The sequence below is a fragment of the Epinephelus lanceolatus genome, chromosome 1, assembly GCF_041903045.1.
Source record: "Epinephelus lanceolatus isolate andai-2023 chromosome 1, ASM4190304v1, whole genome shotgun sequence".
Lineage (NCBI taxonomy): Eukaryota > Metazoa > Chordata > Actinopteri > Perciformes > Serranidae > Epinephelus > Epinephelus lanceolatus.
In genome coordinates, this window is record NC_135734.1 from 8,917,753 (window position 1) to 8,931,803 (window position 14,051).

Genomic DNA, 14,051 nt, shown 5'->3' on the forward strand with positions numbered 1-14,051 from the left:
CAGGAGCACCGTGTGGAAACTGTTTGGATTTCCTTCAAAGAATGGGAAAATAACATCCAGGGAAACCGTGATATGTAAACTATGCAAGGCGTCGTTGAAATATCACTCAACTACGAGCAACCTGAATGCACACCTCCATTCACTGCATTACAACGAGTACGGAGCTATGTTAGCAGAGGACACAGAGCCCCAGAGAAAGCAGTCAAGAATTACCTCGTTTTTGCCTCCCTCCTCATCTCGAGCCCTGCCAGCTGCTCAACAGGACATGATAACACACAAGCTGACACAATTCATCTGCAAAGACATGAGGCTGATCAACATCACGCAGGATACTTTACTTACTGTTTGTGTTATTAATGAGTGAATGAGTGAGAAAAATGCCTGCGAGACTTACAGTAGCAATGTATGTATTTGTTTGAATGAACCAATATATTTGCTTCTCCATTAAACATCATTGCTTGAATATTTCTGGCCTTATATTGTATCTATCTATATATCAATATGTCTGGCCTAATATTTCTATTTCCTTTCTTGAAGTTTTAAATTGAGTTGGTAAAACTAAAGTGTTTTGCAAATGTTACACAACAGATTTGATTGGAATGCCCTCTAGTGGACGCATGATGTAATTGGCATCCTGTAGAATTCCCAAATAAGCTGGTATATATGTATATATAATGAGCTAAAAAAAACAAATTTTTAATGTTTTTTTATGCTAAAAATTCAAATCTGATTTTGGGGGAAGACTGACAGCCCTAGTGTTGAAAAATGTTAGGTATTCTTTACATGAAATAGGTTTCAATGTGTCATAGCTACTAAATGTAGGTACTCTTTACTCAAGACATGCAAGATGCAAATTGTTACCTCACATTTACTGAGTAGATTCTATAGATTTGTTTTAACAGTTAAGTTGCCTAGTGTTACCCAGGTCCTAACCATTATTAATTTAACATAACATCCCCTGCCTTGTCTTCTACATCATCATAGTTGCCATATGTGACTGTTAAAAAAAAAAAAAGACAGGAAAAAAAAAAAGGTAAAAATATTAGCGTACTGTAATTTAAGGTTGTTGGACTCAGAGGGTGGATTGGCTTCCAACAAGCCAGGTTCAATGCCCAGCGTACACACAGAAGATCTGTGCACGTTTTCTTCTTCTACTTCTTCTTTTTCTTCTTCTTCTTCTTCTTCTTCTGCAAGATAAAGGCAGGTCAGTAAGCCACAGCAGACTTGTTTCTGGGCAGTAGTTCAAAGTCCTTCTCTGTCTTCAGCTTCCTCACACTGAGCATATAATTAAATTGAGCTCCATTACAATCCAGAGTGATAGAAAGGAAACAGAGTGGTGAATGGAGATGTTTTAGTGCGTGTTTCATGAGGAATATTTACTGTAGTAATAAAAATTGGATTATGTGGTTTGTGTTTGTAGGGTTGTTACCATGATATTGAGGTGTGTAGGTGATTTGGAGCTTCCTGATTGTACTGTCCTCATGTCCTCAGGAAATCCTGAGTTAAATGTAGTCTTTGTGCCTGATGAGTGTGCTCGAGGGCTGACATAACGCAACCAACCAGAAGTACTTGAAGCTTTTTGTGAGACTGATTTGATGCTAAATTGGACATTTTTTCAATATTGCTTTTTCACACTTTGCTGTCCTGCTTTGGCTGCTTTTGTAGTCCACACATACTGCTGTGGAATATAGAGCAAAATCAACAGTTTATCGGGCCATAGACAGTTTGCATGAGCTGACAGTGTTACTCTGATGGCAAGGATATAACTTGGTATATCACTATAATCCTCTTGTGGGGGGTGGGGGTGTTCCACTTTATTTTGAAAGTGAGAGAAAGACACAGGAAAGCCTAGGGAGACAAAGGGGGATGACATGCAGCAAAGGGCCAGGGCTGGACTCAAACCTGGGCCACTGTGTGTGGTAAGAACTCAGCCTTAGCAGTACACACCCTACTGGGTGACCCAAAAACACATTTTTTGTTTGTTTTTCACAGCTGGAGAAGTAATAACCCCTGCAGCATTCTTACGCAATCAGTATGGGAAGCTACTGAATAGTACATCATAGGCTGCAATTCAGCAGGTGCTGTCATCGTACAGTCTACATACTAGGGCTGTAGTCTCCTGGTCAACTAGTCGATTATTTGGTCGCTATGCTCTCATCTGACCAAATTCTCATTGAGCTAAGTTACCTGTGAAAATGTTGACAGAAAGTTGAACTCGCCTCACCCTCTGTAAGCTGAAACCATTTCCCTCAGTGGAAACGAAGTTTGTATTTACTTGTATTTCACAGATGAGAAACAATAAATAGTGAAGACAGTAAAGCCTCCACTAAAATAGCATTTTAAGTCGTGTGTGTGATCTGTCCTTCCAGGATTTATACTTCGAGATTTATCTAGGCTTCATATGAGCAGAGGAAATCTCCGCTCGTTGCTAGGTTAATGTATACAATGTAAAATGCCATAGGCTGGCGCTAATAATGTTAGCATGTTGTATTTGCTTTCAAAACTCTCAAAAGTCTCACGCTTTGAGAGTGTGACACACGCATTTTAACCTTTTCACACTCTCACCCGCCACACCTGGTATTTCTCACGCATAAAACGTCCATCGTACATCGCTATAATTGCAGTGCAACGTGTTGCAAGACACTAGTCGGGTTTCCATCCATCTATTTTTATTCGCATTTTCAACAATTGCGAAAAAAAAACTTGAATGGAAACGCCAGAAATTTGAAAAAAGGCCGAAATATCGCAAAAAAGTTTTTACGCTTGGAGGGGGTGGGAAAGTCAGCGTATCGATATTAGGAAAATGCGATTTTGGCAATGGAAACAGATTTAGTGAATAAACAATGACGTAGGCTACCGAATCCTACTTCTACTTCACACACACACTTGTGTGAACTTAGAGAGAGGTAATTAGCCTACTCCAGTGTCAGGTGAGTGTAGGCTATTTCACAGCTTACCTGAATAGACTGGATGTGCTGAATACAGCTGCATCATGTGCGCTGCCTGGTGTACCAACACAGACATCACAGTATTATGTAGGCTACGCTAACAACGCTGATATGAGTGTGATGAGAGCTCTCGCAATAGCCAGGAAGTTCCCAAGGAATCTCTCCATCTCGCCGTAGTCATGGATGTGCCGGTAATTGTTTACATCAGTTGTGGACATGAGACGCTCTCAATGACGTCATCTCACGGCGCCCTCTTCTTCTACGGGTGTTCTTTTACATTTTTATTTTTCATGAGAAGCGCCACCTACTGCTCGACCTGTTGACTCCCAATACTCCCAAAACAATAATGAATGGAAACGTGCATAGATTTGCATTTTCTTTTGCACATTTTCACAAAATTCTCTTAAAATTTGCAATACATTTGGATGGAAACCCAGTTACTGTGGCTACCGGAGAGCTCAAGAAGAGCTTGCCACACTCCAGCCAATCAAAAAATAACATACAGCTACCTATCAGCCAATCAGAAAATAGCATGTTTTTGAGGGACCAGATTAAGTAATGCAGTTGCATAAGTTATGAATTTGTGTGCACAACATATACAATTAACATTTGCTCCTGATACCTGCAGGGTTTGTATATTTCAAATTGTTTGCAATGCAAATAATCCTCTTGTGGGGGGTGGGGGTGTTCCACTTTATTTTGAAAGGTCCTGGTCTTAACTCCTAAGACGGTCTTTGTTAAGACCGTCTTAGGAGTTAAGACCAGGCGTAGTAAAGACCAGTTGGTGCAACCGGCCCCAGGTGATCTGACCGCAGCAAGAAGAGGGTGCACAAACAAGACAGGAGTGCCTTATCACATGTGTACAGTAAGTCATGTCATCATTTGATTTTGTAGCCTACTGAATGAAATTACTTGTTGCACAAAGGGAAAACAATGAGAGCTTATCTCGGGGTATATCAGGCAATAACAGTTTGACAAGACCGCGTGTCAACTTTAGCCGACAAAATCAATGTTAGGACGTTATTGGTCGCTCAGTGGTTAGAGCAAGCGTCTCATATGTAAGGCTTTTCCCGCAGTGGTCTGGGTTCGACTCCGGCCTGTGGCACGTTGTTGCATGTTGCTCCCTCTGTGTCTCTCCCCTTTTCACACTGAACTGTGCTGTCAATTAAAGGCTAAAATGCCACGTGTCCAGATAAAGACAAGTGTTTGTCTGTCAGTTCTGCGATTTATAGTGAAGCCAATTTGCGTACTTGTGTTTGAAATTGTCTCTATTAAGCCATGTTTAATGTGTGTTTTGAATCAACTTTATAAATAAAGTTTGATTTGAACTAAACTTTACAGCACTTAACACAGTCCTCCACCGCTTACTAGTGTATTGGAGGTGTAACTGCAGAGTGACACAGACACCACCACAGAAGTAAAAATAACATGCAGATCCCCCCATCATACACATTCTTGATTCTCTCCCCATGTTCCCTCCCTCTATCTCAATGTTTGCCAACTAGTTAAAATTATGTTTTAATAGAGTTTGAATCTGATATGTTTGAAAAATAGCCAGCAACTAGGGCAAAAAAAAAAAAAATGACACACTGAAAGTTTAAAATGATGAAGTAATGACATTTTATATCCAAAAGGTCAAAAGTCAAAGGTCAACTTCACTGTAGCATCATAATGTTCTGCAAAAAAAAAAATTTGGGCCACATTTTAGAGTTTTTAGCTTCTTTGCAATATTCTTATTTGAAGCATTATCGACCATCATGACTACACATAAGTCTGGACAGACATGGATGTAAACTGCAACTTGAGTGGTTGGCAGAGACATACAATTGCGAGGTGATATGAAGATGAAGGACTTATTGGCAAAACTACGCATACAACATTTCATCTGCCTGTTTAGGAACGAAAAGTCAGGAAGCATCTTAGCAACCATTCAATTTCTTCAAGAATTCCTTGTTTCTTTGGTTTGAGTCAGTGATTGTGTTGGACAATAGCTCACAGTAAGAGCTTCATTGTAAAGCTTGTGTTTTTAATTATTCATTCAGTAAGCGTAAATGCAATATTTTCATATTTTCCTCAGCTTTAATAAAATATGTTACCATCTAGGCTCACCACAGTTCAGTAACTATGAGGAGAATTTAATATCAAACATAAATCCACTACCTTATGTGTATTGTATCTGAGTTATGAAACCAGCCTGAAGTCATCCTCCTCCTGTGTTGGAGAAGAATCTATTTGGCAGCTGATTAATCCCGATTCATTTCCCAATGGAATGAAAAGGAAAATCACAAAAAGGCCAATGAAACTTGAACTTGTCAAAACAAGATGGAGGAGATTCTCGGGTGATTTACTGGAGAAATTTACTGAACATCCAGGTGATGTGGGCTTATTAATGCGGGGCATTGTGGGGAGAATCTTTCTTTTCTTGTGGCTAATTAGGGCTCTCTACTTTGATCTAGCAGACCTTCTTCTCCACTAATGGGGACCACATCTGTTTATGACAAAGTATATTAGTCTTCCTGTCAGACCAGATTCCACCTAAGTCCCTCATATTGGTAAGGCAACTATTTTCCTTGTTTGTTTCTGCAGTTACAGATTAATTAAGAGACATCTGGTTTGATTATTTGGAGACCCGAAACTGTCCGTGCACCACAGCTTTAGGTAGCAGGTATCTTGTGCTCACATTACGCAAATATGCAGACTTCCTAAGACACCTCTATCTATCAGTGCAACTGATGGGAGGTGAACATGCAGCTTTGCATGAAGGACGTTCTGTTTGAGTTCACATAATCTTCAAGCAGTGGATGATTGACTAATTATCGACGGGACATGCAGCCCGGGGAGGTGCTCACCCAGAGCCCGACTGAAGGACGCTGCAAAGGAACTAACAGTGAACAATGACCTCAACATCTGCAGGGTGTGTAATCAGGCAGCACCAATAAGAGAGGAAAGACAGTGTGACTCAGTGTCAAGGACACACAGCGTCTGAGGAAAGATGCAAAGTAATGCTGCTCCAGTACAGAGAGGAGAGACGCTGGAATGAATTTTTTTTTGTTTGTGTGTGTCTTTTTGGAAGTGTGCTCTTTTTTTCTCACTGTAAGCACTGCAGGCACCCAGTGACAAAAGGCTGACAAATTTCACGGCAGATTGCAGATTTGAGCCCAGTCATGCTCCCCAGAGGATGAACCTTTTTGATTGTAATCCTCCAAACTAAATGACAAAGCATGTCATTGGTCAGCCCGGTCTCACTCCGAAGTCATTGAAATCCTGCGCTCACCTAATCAGTCAACCAAAACGTGTGTCAGACGTTTACGGCCTTGTGCCTTTTCCTCTAAATTTTGCCAAACCAGTGGGTAGTCTTGGGTCTCCCATGTTGGTCTAGCTACTGTATGGAGGAAAATACAAGATTTAATACTGTATGGACATACCAATTTCCCTTCACCACCAACATTACAAAATTAAAGTACAAAATATTCATAAATAGCCCACTGCAAAGCAGCCACCTTGTGGTAAAACATAATGAATGCATATTAAGACCTGTTGGTAATGTTGACAGCATAACTTAGAAACGTACTATCTTACCTTCATTATAAGTCTCTTGTTTATGTTTTGTGGCTTTATTAATTTTTTTTGGTCAAACATGGTTCTTTTGATGGTAAAGGTTGCCAACCCCTGAGTTAAGATTAGGCACAAAAACTTCGTGGTAATGGTTTGGAAAAGATCACATTTTGGCTTGAAATACCCAGTCTCAGTGGCACAATTCTGGCTGGAAACACAGCAATGGGTCACTAAAAAACGGCCTTTTTCAGGATTCCACCAGTACTTTAAGCAACACCTTCATAACAATGACAGCCCCTTGTTTCTGAGGGGACATTTATCAGACCCCATGTGTTTAGGGTGTTAAATATAAAAGTTAAACATTCAAAGCTTACATAAAATGATAAAATGCAGAGTGACTAAAGGCTTCTGTCTGAACTTGAAGGTACACTTTTTGATGCTTTTGTTCACTTCATGGTTACGTTTCCAAACATCAAAGGTGATTTAAAAGAGAATTTTTAGGAATTATGAAATGTGTTTTTTGTTAAAGACTAAAGCAGTGATTCATTCTAAAAAATTTTTGTTCTGAAATATTACCTTTTGTTTTATTATCAAGGACAGAATGATTTATGTTTTCTAATATTGGGTGATAAATATTTGGTGGTACAATTGTTCCTAAATGGATTTATAGCATTTTGAAGTGAAACCCTTTGAGACTACCACTCAAAATGAGCATCTATTTATCTGGAAATGAAGCCAAATGCTTCTTTTTATCAGCCCAGAACATGTTGTTATTTACAGCAGCTGTTCTGGTGGAGAGAGCTGGCAGGGGGGGAGGCAGAGCTCTGTCTCACCACAGGTGTGCCTCGCAGATATACACTACACACACTCTGCACTGTTAGTGTCTTGGAAAAACCCACTCGGGGGATTTAATGCCTTGCTTTAGGGCACAGATGTGGTGAAGAAAATACATGCTTCCTCCCCCACCTTCCATTTTGAGATTGAAAAGGCAAATTTTTTCCCTCCTTAATAATAATATCTGCAGGTTGTCACACTGCTGTTGATGAATTTTGTTGTTCTTGGTGTTTCACTCACTTAAGTTGAGTTTATAAAGGCTTTAAAATCATTAATTGGTATAGATTACAAATTAGATTTAAATAGATTACAAATTTATGTAGATAAGAAACACACTGCTCTAATAGAAGCATAGTAATGCAATACGCATTGGACACAATCCACATTATTCCACAAATAGTATATGCACTTTTCTCCTCTACAATAAATAAAACCAGGTTTAACCTTTTGTACCGAAGTGTAATGAATTCACGCAAGAAAAAAAAAAAGCCCTGTTTTTCTGAACTAATTAGATTATTAATATCCCCCTAATTCAGAAAAGAAGTAGATTTTATTTTCCATAAAAACTTGTCTTTGAATGTGGAGATAATAATCTTGTTGGTTTCGAAAACAGGACAGATTTTTTTTTTTTTTTTTTTTTTTCCCCAAGTGAATGCATTATGCTTCAGTATTTGGTAAATCATATAAAGCACTTCCATTTTTTGAGTCATCTTTAAAGAGTTATACCTGAATTTGAGATAATCAATTTTAGTAAGGTATATTATTATTATTTAAGCACATCATTTTTGCTTTTGATTTTAGGGAGGGTTTAGGGAGATATATTGGCAGAGATAGAATATAATATTCATAACTGTGTTTCTTTTTTTATTAGTTTAGAATCATCTGAAAATAGGTTTTGTTTTTGTTACCTTAGAATGAGCTGTTTATATCTTCAGGGGTTAAAGCAAGAAAAAATTTTGTGCCTGAAATGTGGAACACGGAAGATTTGTGTGCCTGAAATGTGAAATCTTTTCCGGAGCAGGGGGCTTGATGTTGCGGTCACAAAATGAAGAAATAGAAATGTATGTGTTGCAAAGGAACGTGTTTATTATCAAAACGAACAAAAAGATTATAGCTTTAGTAGTTACTTTTCAGATTAAACTTTTATAGCATAATGAGTTTATAAAAAAAAATTAAACTTTCAGTGGTTACCAGACTTTTTGACTTATAGCTCGTACATCTTTTTTGCCTTGGTGCTATTTATTTTTAGAAGCTAAATCATTTAGGCTGTTTGCAAAATTGTATCACGCTTGATGTGAGTTAAACAGGCAGTTAGGTCGAAAATTTCGTCTCTGGGCAAGCATGTCATCATTGAAATGGATCACATAACGTTGTGGTGGTGACTTTAAAACTTCAGCATAGAGGATTTTTATTGCAACTTTCGTTTCTGTCTGGTTTCTGTTACCTTACCTTCAAAATTACCACTGGCTTACTGGAGCCTCTCCTGCTCCATCTGAGCTCTGTGTTTCAATGTGACATGATGTGAAAGCATGCACAGGCATCAGTGTTGATTGGCTATCACTTGTGCCATGTAACCAATCAGAGGGGGCTGTAGGTGGGACATTGTTACAAAGCCCAGTGCAGTGGGGACTGCAGGCAGGGAGGGAGACGGCTGTATCAGAGCCAAAGGAGGGAGTTTTAAAATACATTTATTTGATCGGTTATCGATGAAAAAACGTCTGATGCCGATTATGGTAAACAGTAGGTTGTGTTTACTCACACACTGTGCGCCTAAATCATTTTTCCGGTTCACACATATATATATATATATTTTTAGGGGCAAATGCGAGTGAAATGCTCGCACTGCAGAGCACTTCTGCCCTTGCCGGACAGAAACTTCGTCACGCCGGAAATCCAGCGCTGTGCTGGAGAACTTTAACCCCTGTATCTGCAATATGGAGTGAATTCCAGGCTTCCAGGACGAATGCTGAGCTTTGAGTAGATTTTCATAGTGGCAAAACAGTGGTACTGCAATTTCTGGGGTCCTTCACATGATGCCATTGGGCCAAAATGACTTTTTCCCATTGACTTACAAGAGACGTCTTTGTAGACGTCTTTAGATCACTGGATACATTTTTTGAGCATCACACTGACACCACCTGGCGGTGTATCATACCACTGCCAAAGAATGCCTTTTTGCGTTGGTAATATCACTAACCAAGTGATGGTACTTGACGACTTCAGAATGATAATGAGCTGGCCAGTAAAAGCTTCAAAGCACGCGATGGGGAAATATGAACCTGAATACATGAAATGTTGATTCATAAATTAATTTGGTCATAACAAGTGACAGTGGCATAACACATAGTTATAGTCCAGTTTATTTTTTCTCTTTTTTTATCATGTAATGTTTTCTTCTCATTTATTCGGGAAGTTGGTCCTTAGAATTTTTTAACAATCAGAGTAGTCCTCAAGTTACAGATAGTTGAGAACCCCTGCTCTATGGCACAGAGTAAGGGGATATATCAGGCTTTTACACACACAATATACAGTACTTGTTAGTTGATACATTTGTTGTTGGTTTTGGTTCGTGCATGATGTTTGTTAATGCTGAGAAAAGTATATAATATTAATAGACACAACCCTTATGCTGCAATGCACGGGTCTCCCCCAAACACTATAATAAAAACTACAACTTGTGGTTAAATTGCGTAATAATCCTTTAAGAAGGGAGGACCCCATGCGATGTGCCTCTCGCTGTGTATGTGGGCATTTAACTGTGTGGAACCTGCCACAAACACACAAACACTGCTGTGTCAGGCCACTATAATTTCCCATAACACCCATACCACCCTCCCAGTTCCTGGTATGCAGAAGATCACACAGATTATCAACACATACACACACACACACACACACACACACACACATACGCACACACACATTGTCCAGAGGCCACTGCCTCATTCACTCAGCACTCATTTAGAAAGCCTCCATGATAAATAGCTCTCCCGCCATGATGTGTTATTTTTTTTCTGCTTCAGAAGTTTTCCTCAAGGTAGGCAAATTTAATAATGCAGACATTATGTAAATGACCTCATTAAATAGAAAATGCATACTAAAAAAGCAGACGCCTCCAAACATGCTATCTTGTTTGTAGCATTTATAAACATTCATTCAGCCTGCCTCCACAGTTTATCACAGTGTAGTAATGAAAAATGAATAACAGCCCCACAATTAGGTTATTATGCCCTTGATGATACATACACACAAACAGACACACATACACACACCTCAGGACAAGGCCACAGATTACATAGGGGGATTTATCACACAACACAGCACAGCAGTGAACCATCTGTAGCTAATAGACAGAAAATGGAAATATACTGGATCAAGGCACAGAGTGACCAACAACGCTGTCACCCCTCAAAAGGCTCTGTTCCACTTGAAGGTTAAATTAAAATCCTTGAACAAGGAAACAATGAAAAATGCCTGAAACATAACCACAAAAGAATGAATCGACAACCATCTGGTCTCCTTGGATGGCTAAAAGAAGGGAGCAGAGATCTACAGTGAGTAAGTTCGTAGTTATTTTAAAGTAAACACATAAAGTAAAAGCAAGCTAAAAATAATTTCAATTTATTTAAGTTATCGTCATGACAAAGATCTCAAGGACAATGACGCGCCTTAATCTTTTTAGCTCTTACGTCACGTAGCTGGGGTGTTGTTTTGTTTTTGTTTTGTTTTTACCTGCTCCACAGCCATTGTAGCGTGAGGCTGCTGCCAGCTTCACTGTGTGTATATTGTGTTTGATAATGCAGCTTTATGCAGGGTTTGGAAGTGTAGGCTATATTAACTGGCACTGAATTAATTAACTGGAACGTTTTAAAGGGGAGCACAACCTAATTTAGTAATTCCAGTATGTAATTTAAGTGGCCCAGGAGAGTTTAATCAACATTTATGAACATGAGCTACTCTCTCTCAAAGCGAGGTCTCAAAGAGAGGAAAGTCTGAAACTAAGTCTGGAGGTGCTCCATAGACAGTGAATGGGGGCCTGATTTTGTGGCCCCACAGAATGTTTGAGTTCTTTTTTTAACCAATTTATCTTTATTCTATTGTAGTGTTCTCAGTTATGAAACAGAAAATGTACCCATATACTCAGAACCTTCCACTGGGTGCTATCTTTCCCAATTCATTGTCTATGAAGCAGCTCCAGACATTATACCTGATGACATCACAAAATTGAGTTTTATCACTCTAGCTTATTGAGTTAGAAGCCAGTTGTTAATGTTTACTGATATTTTTTGACTGTCATAGACCACAGAAACAACGTGTATGAATTTTGAAAAAGGATGTAGTTTCTCTTTATCTATAGGATAATGGATGCATTGATTTGATTGATTTATTCAAATGCAAAACGTAAAAACACCCACATGGTTGCTGTGCTGCGTTACATTGCCTCTGGTGGAATGAGATGTGTATTTCAATCATTTCTTTACAGATTGTAGGGGAGAGTGGGGTCAGCTGGGACACTTTTGTATTGACACAAAATAAATAATGAACTACTCACAGACTACTTAAACAGTAATGAAAATAATATTATCCCTGAAGGTTTTTAGAAGGTAGCCCAAACTTGAAAGGCACAATTTTAAATGAACAGGCATTTTTCTAATAGTTTGCCTCCCAAGGATGGTCTGGGCAAAAAAAAAGTCACATGTTCACACGTTTCAGAAAAAGGAAACATTTGTAAAATTATTATATTTGTCCAAATTACAGTAATGGAATTTGGCTGTTTTCTGAGCTTCATTGTAGCAGCAAGCATAAGCTCAGTGTGGTTAGCCTTAAGGTTTATAGGCTGTTGACTTTGTTTCATTTTGAAAAAGAAAAACCCTTACAGCACGCATCACTGCAACCTTTACTGAAAGGTTGGTTGGCCATATTTGGCTGTGAGGCGGGAACAGCATTGGTATTTGTTCATTTATCAAGCTTTGATACAGATGCTTCCACCCTACATTTCATCATGCTTAAGTCCGTCCTCACATAATCACGGTACTCGTTCACAGATTAGGTTGTAGCTTCACACTCTCTTAGTCAGAACTGAATTAGGAAGAATGTCATTCTCTTACAGTGCACCTTACACATGGAATAATCTACAAAAGACCTTAAACTTAGACACTGCCACCCTGATGGCTGTTTAAGTGTCTTATTTTGGATCTTGTTTTAATTGAGTGTAAATGTTTTTAACACCTTACACATTTTTAACACCTTAGCATGTTTATCACCCTGTATTTCTACTTTTTTAGAGCCCATTTATCTTACTATCTTACTATATAATGATGAAAACTCTGTCTGTGTCTGTGTGTGTGTCTGTTCCACGTTTTTCTCCTCACTGACTTGGTCAATCCATGTGAAATTTGGCACAGTGGTAGAGGGTCATGGGAGGATGCGAATGAAGCAATATTACATCAATTGGCCAAAGGGGGGCGCTATAGCAACCGATTGAAATTGCAAACTTTGAATGGGGATATCTCATGCCCCGTATGTCGTAGAGATATGAAACTTTGCACAGAGATGTCTCTCCTCACGAGGAACAAGTTTGCCTCAAGAACCCATAACTTCCAGTTATATTGATTTTCCGCCATTTTGAATTTTTTGAAAAACACTTAAAATCGATCTCTTCCTAGGAAGTTTGACCAATCTGCATGAAACTCAGTGAACATAATCTAGGGACCAGTATCTAAAGTTCCCTCTTGGCAAAAGTTGGAAAACTTACTAAAACTGAGCTTCTATAAGGCAATGAATATTGCAGAGGGCGTGGCTCATCACATAAAGATGTATAACATCTCAAGGGTGTCACCGATCACCACGCAACTTTGTAGGCATATGACCACGCATAATCTGAGGGGACCCCTCCATTATTGACCCCATCAAACAAAATGGGGGCACTAGAGAGCTAATTTCTTATCTAGGCCTAACCGCTGTACCGATTTTTACTAAACTTGGTAGATATGTAGAACAGGACACCTCAAGGTGACGGGAGAAATTTAACTCTAACTGGCAACTGGGTGGCGCTATAACAACAGAAAAATGCTTAAAAATGGCTTAAATGCGACCAATCACTGTGGCTCCCCCTGTGGCCCAATGTTGTTTTTTTCTAATATTTGCTATGACTAAGTCATGGTATGGTATGCTGTACATAATCACGGAAACTGTCATTCTGTCACTCAGTCAGTCATTCTACCAGTGCGGCCCACTTTTAAGTCAATACAACATATGAACACTTTAACTATCTGCCTTTCAACGTGCTACCTCAACTACTAATGTACAGTTTTAGCCCACTAACTATCCCACTATTGGCAATGGTACTACTGTACTTTCAATAAAGCAATCGTACTATCAAATTCACAAAAACTCTGTCTGAATACATTGCTCTTCTTAATGGGTTCAGTTGACTATTTAATCTGCAGTTTCCTATGACCTGTATCCCAAACACACACCATGTGAAACTGTACGTGGGCACCTGTGCACTCAATGGATATGGACTATCTATTGTTTTTATTTATTTATATATATTTTTTTATTGTTGTTCATTTTTGTTTTAGTTGATATGCATGATTGTTCTTTGTTTGCTTAGGGTCTCCCTCAATTGATTTCCCGAGTCTTGAATAAAGGTTTGAATGAATGAATGAAATATAGTTGAACTCCTTACATTCAAAATATGCTCATGATCCA

General features: G+C 38.9%; 1 protein-coding gene across 2 annotated transcripts in view; it reads left to right on the forward strand.

Moving 5' to 3' along the window:
• The window catches only part of fhit (fragile histidine triad diadenosine triphosphatase), a 552,438-nt gene that overhangs the window by 414,876 nt on the left and 123,511 nt on the right, over positions 1 to 14,051 (forward strand). The gene's annotated exons all lie outside the window — the stretch shown is intronic.